Source organism: Chlorocebus sabaeus, chromosome 3 (genome assembly GCF_047675955.1).
Source record: "Chlorocebus sabaeus isolate Y175 chromosome 3, mChlSab1.0.hap1, whole genome shotgun sequence".
Taxonomy (NCBI): Eukaryota; Metazoa; Chordata; class Mammalia; order Primates; family Cercopithecidae; genus Chlorocebus; species Chlorocebus sabaeus.
The window spans coordinates 38522326-38534294 of record NC_132906.1 but is presented as its reverse complement, the minus strand read 5'-3'; the positions used below and the strand labels follow the sequence as shown (position 1 = coordinate 38534294).

General features: G+C 41.5%; 1 pseudogene; it reads right to left on the bottom strand.

Annotated features, from left to right (window-relative positions):
- Positions 1-9930: 9930 nt before the first annotated feature.
- On the bottom strand, positions 9931-11275 carry LOC103214512 (TAR DNA-binding protein 43 pseudogene; annotated as a pseudogene).
- Positions 11276-11969: the final 694 nt, after the last annotated feature.

Below are 11969 nucleotides of genomic sequence, written 5' to 3'. Positions count from 1 at the left end.
TTTCTCACTTTGTGCCACACTTTATCAACGAGGCATGGAAAAGAAAGATGTCCCATCTGTCCCCTCATGAAAGCAGCTTGTCCTGGTAGTTTCAGCTTGTTCTGTAGCCACTGTTCCACAAGGCTCATGAGGAAGACCTGAGGAACAGATATCTGAAATGTGCCCCACGCTGTCCTCTCCAATCCTACCTCCCCCTGCACCCCATCCCAACAGCACTTCAGCAGTGCTTCTTGAATGCATCTCAATCACCTGAGGATCTTGCTAAAATGCAAATTCTGATTTAGTAAGACTGGCCTGGAGTCTGACCTTCTGCTTTTAACATGGCCAGGACTAGGCACAAAATTTAAGGGGTGACAAGAAATTCAGTAATCAAGATAATAATATTTTAATGCAATATTTTGAAAAATCAAAATGAATACCAAAAAAATTCATGATGAACAGAATACCCAAATTTTAAATACAGGATTAAAGATCCCAATTGATGTTAATCAGACCACATTTCGAGCAGCAAGTTTCTATAGCCAAAAAAAGAAATTAATTTACTCCAGGGGGTTATGCCACTTATTTTTACCAGTTATGCACTCATCTGCTGAGTTGAGCGTATGCTAGGACTATATACACACACACACACACACACACACACACATACACATACAGGCATCTCATCTTATACTTACATCATCATGGTAAGGAATTATTATTATTGTTATTGAGGTGGAGTCTCGCACTTTCGCCCAGGCTGGAGTCCAGTGGCGCAATCTCATCTCACAGCAAGCTCCACCTCCTGTGTTCACCCCATTCTCCTGCTTCAGCCTCCCGAGTAGCTGGGACAACAGGCGCCCGCCACCACACCAGGATAATTTTTTGTGTTTTTAGTAGAGACGGTGTTTCACCGTGTTAGCCAGGATGGTCTCGATCTCCTGACCTCGTGATCCACCCGCCTCGGCCTCCCAAAGTGCTGGGATTACAGGCGTGAGCCACCATGCCTGGTTCATCATGGGAGGGAATTAAAATTAGCTGAAGAAACTTACATTCTCAACTGGAGGGAGGAGTCATTTTTGTGCCCCTAGGGAGGTTTAGCAATGCCTCAAGGCATTTTTGTTGTCACAGATCGAAGGAGTCTACTGGAATCATGTGGTTAGATGTCAGGATGCTACTAAATATCATACAATGCACAAGACAGCTCCCCACAACAAATAATTATCTGGCCTAAAATGTTAACAGTGTCAAGATTGAGAAATTCTGCTATAAAAACAGTATACGGCACAGAAGTATACCATAGACAACCAAGGTTGTCATAACTGAGTTTGATCTCAAGTATTCTTGAGTTTTTAATCTTTCCTATTCACCATCCTCTCTCACTATGAATAAAGCATTTTTACTTCTAACTTTGGGCATGACTTAGTAACAGTCAATAAATAATACCTCTTCATGTATAAAGATATAATATATAAAGAAATTAATATTCTGGAAATCTTCGTGAAAGGCCATTAGGTGTCAAATTGAAAAGGTTAGGAATAGTGGTTCCATGTTTCTAATTTAAAGCCAATTAAGGATGCAAGCCCACTGTGATTCTGTGGAAAATTGGCTGCGACAATGTTTAATGAAAGTAGATCTCAAACCACATTCTCTGGCATTGAATTTGGAAAGCTGAACTTACCCTGAAGTTTTGTAGGACTTCAGATTTGAAGCCAGTAGAAAATTCATCTAGCTTTCCAAAATTGTTTATCTGTCAGTTGAATCATAATATCAAATGCCAAAATAAAAAATGTATAAGAACATAATTTAAAATGTGTGAGTATATGAATTAATAAAACATCAATATAATATTTTCACCTTGCAATATTATTTTAGGGGTATTAAAAATGATAGGATCTAACCTTACTCTGTACCCCTTGTGATCACAAAGTCCCAAGGTATAAAACAACTATAAATGGTTTCAAAGAGTCTTAAGGAAAAGTAAAATGTGCCTGCTTGTACAAAAATTTAGATAAAAAAGTACCACATCAACTAATAATTATTGCAGAGCTATGGATTGTTGATTTGCATATTGTCTTTCAGCACTAAAGCCACTTTTCTATTATCTGCTGTGTGATGCTGGGCCTGCTATTTTACAAAACATTTCCAAGGCTTCCTTGACTTCTACCTTCTCTTCGGCTAACAGAAGGCACAGACAGGAGATTGGAAGGCGGAAAGAATGGAGAAGATATTTCTGTCATGTTCTCCAATTTCTGGACAGCCACTGCTACAGCCTCCAAGTTCTTTTGGCACTCCCAGCAGCAGACATGCCCCCAACCCAGGGACCAACATCAGCAGTAGGGTGGGGTGGAGGCCTCCTCCAAGCTCCTCTTCTCTTCTCTTTTGTATCCCTAGGCCTAGGGGTAGTACCTGCTCTCAGCAGTTACTAACATCAGGGTTTGTGATGGTTACTTTTATGTGTCAACCTGACTGAGCTAAGGCATGCCCAGATAGCTGGTAAAATATTCCTTCTGGGTGTGTCTATGAGGGTGTTTCTGAAAGAGACTCCATGGCTGAGTAAGGAAGGATATCCTCACCAATGTGAGTGAGCATCACTCGATCCATTAAGGGCCTGAATAGGAGAAAAAGCCTGAAGAAGGGCACTTTTTTTTTTCTCTTCTTGAGCTGAGATAAGCCTGTCTCCCTGCCTGTGGACATCAGTATTCCTATTTCTCGGGCTTTGTATTTGGCCTGTGACCACACCAAAAGATTTCCTGGACCTCCAGCTTGCAGATGGCAGATCATGAAACTTCTCAGGCCCAACAATTACAGGAGCCAATCCCTCATAATAAATCTCTTTGTATGTACCTATCCATATCTATCTACCTATATAGGCTAGACAGATGGAGAGAGAGGGAGGGGAGGAGGGGGAGAGGGAGAGGCAGAGAGGGAGAAACAGGGAGGGAGAATTAAGAAGGGAGGGAGAGGGATGGAAGGAGGTAGAGGGATGGTGGGAGGGAGAGGGATTGAGGGAGGCAGGAGAGGGATGGAGGGAGGAGGGAGAGGGATGGAGGGAGGGAGAAGGTTGGAGGGAGGGAGGGAGAGGGAGGGGGGGAGAGAGAGAGAGAAACAGAGAGAGAGAGAGAGAGGCAGAGAGAGATCTTATTGTTTTCCTAGAGAACCCCTGACTAATACAGGGCTACCTCAGCATTCCCTTTCTGCTCTTTCAACCTTCAAACACCTGAGTAAATAATTCTCTGTATGAAGTCCTTCTGCTTGAAATATCTATCCTCCTTCTATTTTCTGAACTAGAACTTCGCTGATGTAGGATACTCACAACAAAAATATAGGAGATATACAGCAATAAAATGCATGTAAATGTGCTGATTACAACTTTTCATATACAACTTATCAGTTGTGTGTTTCTCTGTGACTGTGCTAGGAATGAATAACATGTGTAGAACATTGCATTGTATGCCTGGAACAGAATAGGTAATTATAAAGAGGGCACATTTCTTTGTCATTCATGCTTTCTTTGTTTCCAAACTGGAGGAAGTTGAAGATTAAGCAGATCAAAATGTTATTTAAAAAAAAAAAAAAAGGATTCCAGCTGTTTGACCAAAAGAAGAAGTGTCCAGAATGTATTTCAATAATGTATCACTACCAGATGTTATCTAGAGCTTTCTCCTTTTTAAGAGCAATGAAGCCTGTCCAAGAGAAACACTTAATCATCCCACTCTTCCTTTGAGACTGTGGAAAATTGCTACCTGCAAATCTTGCAGGCCTAGTTGATCATGTGAGAGTATATCTGTATGCCTGTGTATAACTTTTGATTTGCCTGTTCATTTTAAACAAAGACGTCTCAATTTTTTCTGTGGATCCTGGATGTTCTTAAATCTTAAAGAAACTTGACTATTTTGGCAGCCTGGCTTCAGTCATCGAAATTATACTCTGCATAACTGTGAATGTTTTCCCTAAAAAACAGAATCTTAGGAATGATGACAATTTCTGAATCTTCTGACAATCATTTTATTCTACACAAACACAGCAGTTAATGATTTTATGCCAATTTCAATGACATTTGGTAGGTAAGGAGAAGATAAATGAATGTCTGTGTCTTTATAAAGCCAGTTACATATCTTATATAGTGCCTTGTTGTTCATAATATTCATGTTAGAGGAAAATATTTTCCTTACCCTCACTCATGTGATTGTACTGAGTGAGATCTACAGTTAATAGAGATATTTTTACAGCCACTGTCTGCAGGTTACCAGTGGCACAACACCATGAATTATCCAGTGAATTTGGAACAACATCCTGGATGCTAATAGGGAAAACCAAGGGATCATGAGACATGGGCCCTGCTTTATAGTCTTTAGCAGGAAGTGATGGGATAATCATGTGTGTCTTTACTGCAGCGTGATAAACTTTATAAATACATGTACATATGGAGGGCTCTTTGTGATGCACTGAGACATGCTTAAGTGATAGATAATTCATGGAGAGGCCATTTGAAATCAGGGGAATGATTACTGTGACCTGTGGTATGAGTCTGCTGTCTTAGCCTGACTTCCCCCTGGGAAAACAAAGCCTGAGATTCAGGCTTTTGTACATGTAGTTTATTTTGGAAAGGAATCCCAGGGAAGAGGAGTGAAGGATTAAGGATTATGAAACAAGGAAGAAGGAAAAGCCAAATCAAAGATACATTCTTGAGTTGGTCACCTCTGTGAGTTTACTGGGGCTCTACCATGCTGGTAGCTTGAGTGGCCAAATAGATAGTCCTCCCAAAGGATCATGGGGAAAAGTATTTATCCATTGGCTCTAGGATGTCCCTTGGATCTCCTTTGGGGGTTTAGCACTGCCCATTGGCACCCACTTCCAGAGTCATAGGGGTCCCATACCACAGCATGAAGAGCACAGGGCAGGTTATGAGAGAAGCAGTGCTTTCAGCATAAAATGGGCCAAAGCTTGTGCAAGCTTGTTTATAGAAGCTGCAACTACAACAGGAAGCAAGATTAAAATGGTATGAGGCAGTGTCCAAGAGGAGTCCAATAGGTCCAAAATGGAGTTTAAGCAAGGAAGTCTTCTAGAAAAGATATTTGGCCTTCTCTGCTACAATAAATATTTTCATAAGGAAGTACCTGTCAATATGTCCTAGTTTATATTTTATTTTTCTTTCTTTCTTCTTCTTCTTCCTCCTTCCTTCCTTCCTTTCCTCCTCTCCTCTTCCTTGTCTTTTTCTTCTTCTTGCTCCTCCTCCTCATGCTGCTGCTGCTGCTGCTGCTTTTGTTTTTGTTTTTGAGAGAGGGCCTCATTCTGTTGCCCAGGCTGGAGTGCAGTGGCCCAGTCTTGGCTCACTGCAGCCTTGACCTCCCAGGCTTAAGTGATCCTCCTGCCTCAGCCTCCCTAGTAGCTGGGACTATAGGTGCACACTACCACAATCAGCTAATTTTGCTTATTTTTTGTACAAAGGTCTCACTGTGTTGCCCAGGCTGGTCTCAGACTCCTGAACTCAAGCAATTCTCCTGCTTCAGCCTCCCAAAGTGCTGGGATTATAGGCATGAGCCACCACACCCAGCCTTCTTTTACTTATGAAGCACCTCATTTTCCCAGACATTCCACTAATAAAAAACTAATTTATTTCCTGGCTCTTATATAAGTGATATGTATGTCATCAACTTTGAAGGGAAACTTTCTTGTCTTACTTTAATCTGCCTAGATTGTAATCTTTATTGCTTACTGTAACTAACTACAGGGCCACCCTTACCTTGGGGTGGAAGGAGGAAGGTAAACATATTTTTACTTATTATTATTACTTTTTGAGATGGAGTTTTGCTCTCTTGCCCAGGCTGGAGTGCAGTGATGTGATCTCGGCTCACTGAAACCTCCACCCTGCCAGGTTCAAGCAATTTTTGTGCCTCAGCCTCCTGAGTAGCTGGGATTACAGGTGTACAACACTGTGTCTGGCTAATTTTGGTATTTTTAGTAGAGAAGAGGTTTCACCATGTTGGCCAGGCTGGTTTCAAACTCCTGACCTTAAGTGATCCGCCTGCCTCAGCCTCCCAATGTGCTGGGATTACAGGCATGAGCCATCACGCCCAGACTGTTAATATATTTTTAAAGAGCTACTGTCCACATAAACAGTTTGAGTCACCCCAAATCAGCTTATTAGCCACATTCTGATGGTTCATCTCATGCAATCCAGCAAAAGAAATACTGAGCCTCCAGCCAGAATCACTTGCTCACCAAACTGTCCTCTGGGAACTGGCAACTGGCTACAGGACCCTAGGACAGCTCCACAGATTCGAGTACTGGGATTCCTAAGGGAATCTGGGTGACTTCACACTTTGGGCATGGGGAGAGAGGATTGGAGAGTACCCTAATGGGTAGCCATGGGGTCCAGGGCCCCCACAGGTGTTGGTCCAGCTCAGGGCATCCTGCTGGGATGGCACTGCTGCTCTGGCTGGTCTCAGCCACATAAGGAGGGCTTAGAAACTTTTGAGGAAGTTGCTCCAACACACACGGGGAGAGGAGGACAGGATCGGGTCCCTGCTACCCTGCTCCCAGCTAAACCCAGGGCCCAGAGTTGGATCCTTTCTGCCTAGATCTGAGAGTAGAACTAACTCTCCTAGTTGACTCCTGTTTTGAAAACATCTTTCCTTGAGGCCAAGTCACTGTCATTCTGACAGACTAAACACCTGGAGAAATGGACTTTTCCTTTGTGCGCTAATGCTGAACGTTTATAAATCAGGCTTTAAGCAGCGTAGAAATGTGTATGTATATTGGAAACCTGTTTTTATCTGTAATACAACCAAGGGGCAACTCATTAGCAGTATTAAAAAACCATCTTCATGCTTTATATATTACTCCCCAGACATTCATATTCTACTTAGAATACACTCCTGGTTTAAGCAGAATGGAACTTACCTCATTTTCATTTGATCTGTAATAGAATCTGTAGGCAACACTGTATATTTTCGTCTTTTCTGCCTGTTTAAAGGTGCTGCTTTATTATTTTAACACTTGGTTAATATTTCTTACAACCCACATTTAAATCACAGGTTCTACAGAAAACAGCACTATCAAGGCCATATAGTGCAAACATTGCCACCTATATACCCTTTCTTAAGACGACAGCATTAATGCTGCTGTTACTGTTGAACTGCTCCTGTTTCCATGAGGTTAACATATAAAAATGTATTATTCATGAATGAAAATGCATTTCATATATTTTACCAATTGTTATTATTGTTCTAGAGGGGGAAATAAATGAAAATGGTGGTAGTTGTGGAAATGCATCCTTATTCAGGACTTAATATACACTACCAATTTAGACTACTTACCTTCTTCAACTTTAAGCCTTCCATTAAACTGCAAAGCTTGATGTCAGCTAAACTCTATAAATGTTAATTTAAGGTCAAGGTGCTCCTGGGAAGCATTTGAATGCTTAGAGCAGAGCCCAAGAAAACTTCTTTTCAAAGATTTATGGGATGATATGGCTCCTTTCTGAAACATAGGAACTCTATTTCTACCTTTTCCAATCACTGTCTATTTCAAGCTCTAGGACACACTTTCCTTTATGGATCTTTCTGAGATATTTAATAGCATTCTGGAGATGTTAAAATGCAAATTTTTTCCATGTGTAATGTATAGTGTCTCTCCAATTTCAACTGCATTTAGTGATGCCAAATGCTTTGTACAGTGAGGAATGAATCATCCATAACTCAGGAGCACCTTCGTCCATAAAGACGGCCAAAGCACAGCTGCATCATTCACAATATCCAAATTATCACAAGGTTGGATTTTTAGCCAATAATCACTTTTTCTGAAACTAAATCACATTTCAAAGTGCATTTAAGGTTTGGTTCAAAAGGGCCCACAGTCCAGTTTTCTCTGTTGTCTAAATTACCGTATGGAATAAATTTGATCACACAGGAATCTAAACTTGCTCTCCATCTTCAGGCTACCAATGTTTCTTTCAACAGGGATCTGGAACCTTCTGGGGAAATCAGAAAGAGCAGCCTGGTTTATTATTTGCCTGGAAGCTATGGAGTCACTTCATTTCATGCATGAACGTGAGGTGCTGACAGTGAAGTCTCACAAGGAGAGACGAAATAGCATCACCATATTCAAACTTCTTTCTGGGGTATGGAGTCAGTTAGGCCGAAGTTTATTGACTCTCCTAAGAATCCCCCATCCGCAGCCACTGGTCAAGGAAAGCAAATTTAGACAGTCTTTTAAGCGTTTCTGTTTTGTTTTGTTTTTTTATTTAAATCAGTTTTATTTAAGAATTTCCAACATTGACAACTCTTATAAAAAGCATCCAAGCACAGGACACAGAACCGCAGCAAACAGCATTCTTATGGGTAGCTAACAGACATTAGAACTTCCACCCTTCTTTGAGACATCTGAGTTCACTGTGAACTCTGCTTCCAAGTACTCCTGCAAAGCACATTACAAGCTCAGTCCATGTTCTCAACTCATCAGCTTCAGTTCACATCACCACACTTACATATCAGTAACAGAAGAGAACACACAACATACAGCATTCACAGCAGTTGAAAAAGGGGTAGGGGGAATACAAGTATCGTTTCACTTAACACATTCAACTAATACAGGTTATCTAAGAACAAAAACTCACTTAAAGTCTTCCAACAGATGTGGATGTCCTTTGAATGCAAAAAACATTTGCACATTATTTGCTGTAATTGCTCTCTGCACACTCTCTCACCAAAGCCGCAGGATTGAGAGACATGGCTCGCCAAATTTAAAAATATCCATAGGGACCACCAAGTCTCTGCACACACTCTCTCCTTTTCTCCCTCATACTAGCCTTTCGTGCCTCAGCACCACCATCAATCTCACACAAGGTTTCAAAAGTTCAAACAGGATTCTGGTTCCATATCACAGCCTTGCGTTCATAGCATTGATATGACTCCATGAAACAAAGAACAGCAGATAAAAATGGGACACTCATCGTCAAAGACATGGCCTGTGATGTATGATGTATGATGACGAATTCTTGAATGAGAAAGCATGTAGACAGAAGTATTCCTATGGCAGAATATTTACAGCACTACTTTCAATGAAGTACCTGTTCCATAAACATTTGAAATGAGATGAACTGCAGAGATTAAATGAAGGCTTCATATTGTGCTTTTGTTTATGAGGGGAGACAAGTGTTAAAAAACAAAACAAAAGAACCAAACACTGTGACACCATGATCTCCCAAAAGGAGATTTTCTTAAGGAAAAAAATCCATATGGTGGGGTTCAAATTAAAACAAGGAGTAAAGAATGTAGTTCTAGTCCATGGTTTCCATTTTGAACATGCAAAGAATTCATTTGACAAGTCCAGGGATAAAATATTACAGGAGAAACACTTTGATATCAATTGTGTGTTAATTTACCAATAAGGCAAATAGCAGCTCACTTTCAACCACTCAACCTTTCATGTAACAAAACTTATTTTTATTTATTTATATATTTTTTTATTTTTTGAGATGGAGTCTCACTCTGTCACTCAGACTGGAGTGCAGTGGCATGATCTCGGCTCACTGCAACCTCCGCCCCCCACGTTCAAGCGCTTCTCCTGTCTCAGCCTACCGAGTAGCTGGAATTGCAGGAGTCTGCCACTGCACCCAATTAATTTTTGTATTTTTAGTAGAGACGGGGTTTCACCATCTTGGCCAGGCTGGTCTTGAACTCCTGACCTTGTGATCCACCTACCTCAGCAAAAGTTCTGGGATTACAGGTGTGAGCCACCTTGCCCAGCGCATGTAACAAAACTTATAAATTTCCTTTAGCTCTTCATATATATATATATATACTTTAAGTTCTAGGGTACATGTGCACAACATGCAGGTTTGTTACATATGTATACATGTGCCATGTTGGTGTGCTGTACTCATTAACTTGTCATTTACATTAGGTGTATCTCCTTATTGCTGACTACACTCCATACTGAACAAACCAATTTTGAAAATTCTTAGTACACATGTATTTTACAATATACTTATCATGAGTTTAGAAAATTTTGAATTTCCCACCATTCTATACTAACCAACCACAACCCCACTGTCTACATTCCCCAGCCAGAAGACTTAGAATCCATGCTTGAGCCAAAGCCTCCATTAAAACCACTGCCCGATGCTGCATTTGATGCTGATCCCCAACCAATTGCTGCACCAGAATTAGAACCACTATAAGAGTTATTTCCAGAACCAAAGGCCTGGTTTGGCTCCCTCTGCATGTTGCTTTGGCTTTGGTTATTACCCGATGGGCGTGACTGGTTCTGCTGGCTGGCTAACATGCCCTCATACCCCAACTGCTCTGTAGCACTGCCTGGGCTGCAGCCATCATGGTTGGATTAACGCCGAATGCACCAAAGTTTATCCCACCACCAATATTACTACCTTGATTGTTTCCCAAACCAGCTCCACCCCCTCTACTATTACCAAATCCACCCGATTCCCAAAGCCACCTGGATTACCGCCAAATCTTCCACTTCTTTCTTTCTATTACTATTATGCGTAGGTTCAGCATAGGATATATGAATGCTGATTCCTTTAATGATCAAGTCCTCTCCACACAAAGACGGTAGCACCTGATCATCTGCAAATGTAACAAAGGCAAAGACCCTGAATGGCTTGAGGATGAAGACAACCACCACTTCCCCGTACTGACAGAACTGCCACAGCTCATCCGCATTCATGTCCTCTGTTCAGTGCCCCACAAACACTTTTCTGCTTCTCAAAGGCTTATCTGGGCTTTGCTTAGAACTGGGAAGCTTACGGTCACACCATTGTTCATCTATCATATGCTGCTGTGACATTACTTTCACCTGTGTTTCATATTCCATAAAACAAACGAAGCCAAACCCCTTTGAATGACCAGTCTTAGTATCTTTCTTGATCTGCACCATAAGAGCTTCTCCAAAGGTACTAAAATATTCTTCCAGGTCCTGCTCAGTTGTTGTCCATGGGAGACCCAACACTATTATATCAGATGTTTTCTGAACTGCTCTTTTCACATTCACTACTGATGAAGCATCTGTCTCATCCATGTTTCTTTTGTTATCTTTAGGGTAGTTGACAACATACACCAGATTTCCCCAGCCAGCATCAGGGGCATGAGGAATTCCTTCCACCAGCAGGGCACTCCTCATACATTGAGACACTGGATTCCTGTCGCGAAGCCCACATGCCCCTGGAAACTGGGCTGTAACCGTGGACAGCAGCACTGTCCCATCATCTTCCGATGGTATTTCAACGGGCTCAACCGCTCTCATCTTTGGTTACCCGAATATATTCAGACATCTTTTACTTTTCTGCTAGGCCACTGCTGGGAAGCTCCACAGGGATACCAAGGCAGCGACCGTTTTGCCCCCACTTTGAAGCATTTTATATAACATTTTATATAACACATTTCCTAGACCAAGTGAGAAAAGGCCAGCCAATATACAGGCTATCCAGAGGTTTATTAGGTGGTTTGACAGAACAGCTTTGTCTAGCAAGGGATGATGTTGATTAGGCAGGGCAATGAGATTTTTCTCTCAGGAATTTGAAAGTGAAATAAAAAACAGAGTTGAGCAATTAGCAGAGGGGTTGAAGGTGAAAGGACTCGCAGAGAAGGCCATTTGCAGAGGCCATTAGGCAGTAAAGGTTACAAATGAGCAGACACTCTAATAATGCCATAGTCATAAAGCATAAAATGCACATGTAGAAAGAAATTCCTCAGAAACAGGAGAGAGAAGTTAAGTCATGTTAATCACAAAATACCAGAATACAGACCTTCTCCGTGAGGCCTTGAGGTAGGCCTTTTTCTAATACCCTGAGGCACTCGCTCTCCTCATTCCCATATGTTTTTTTCACCATAAATGTCTTGTTGATTGACATAATCTGAGTTCTTTTCACAGAACCAACAAAGAGGAGCGGGATGGTCACTTATGGAGCTGCCTGTAAGGCTGAGAAAGTAACTCAGGCACTCTTATCATCTGATGGAGGCCTCCTC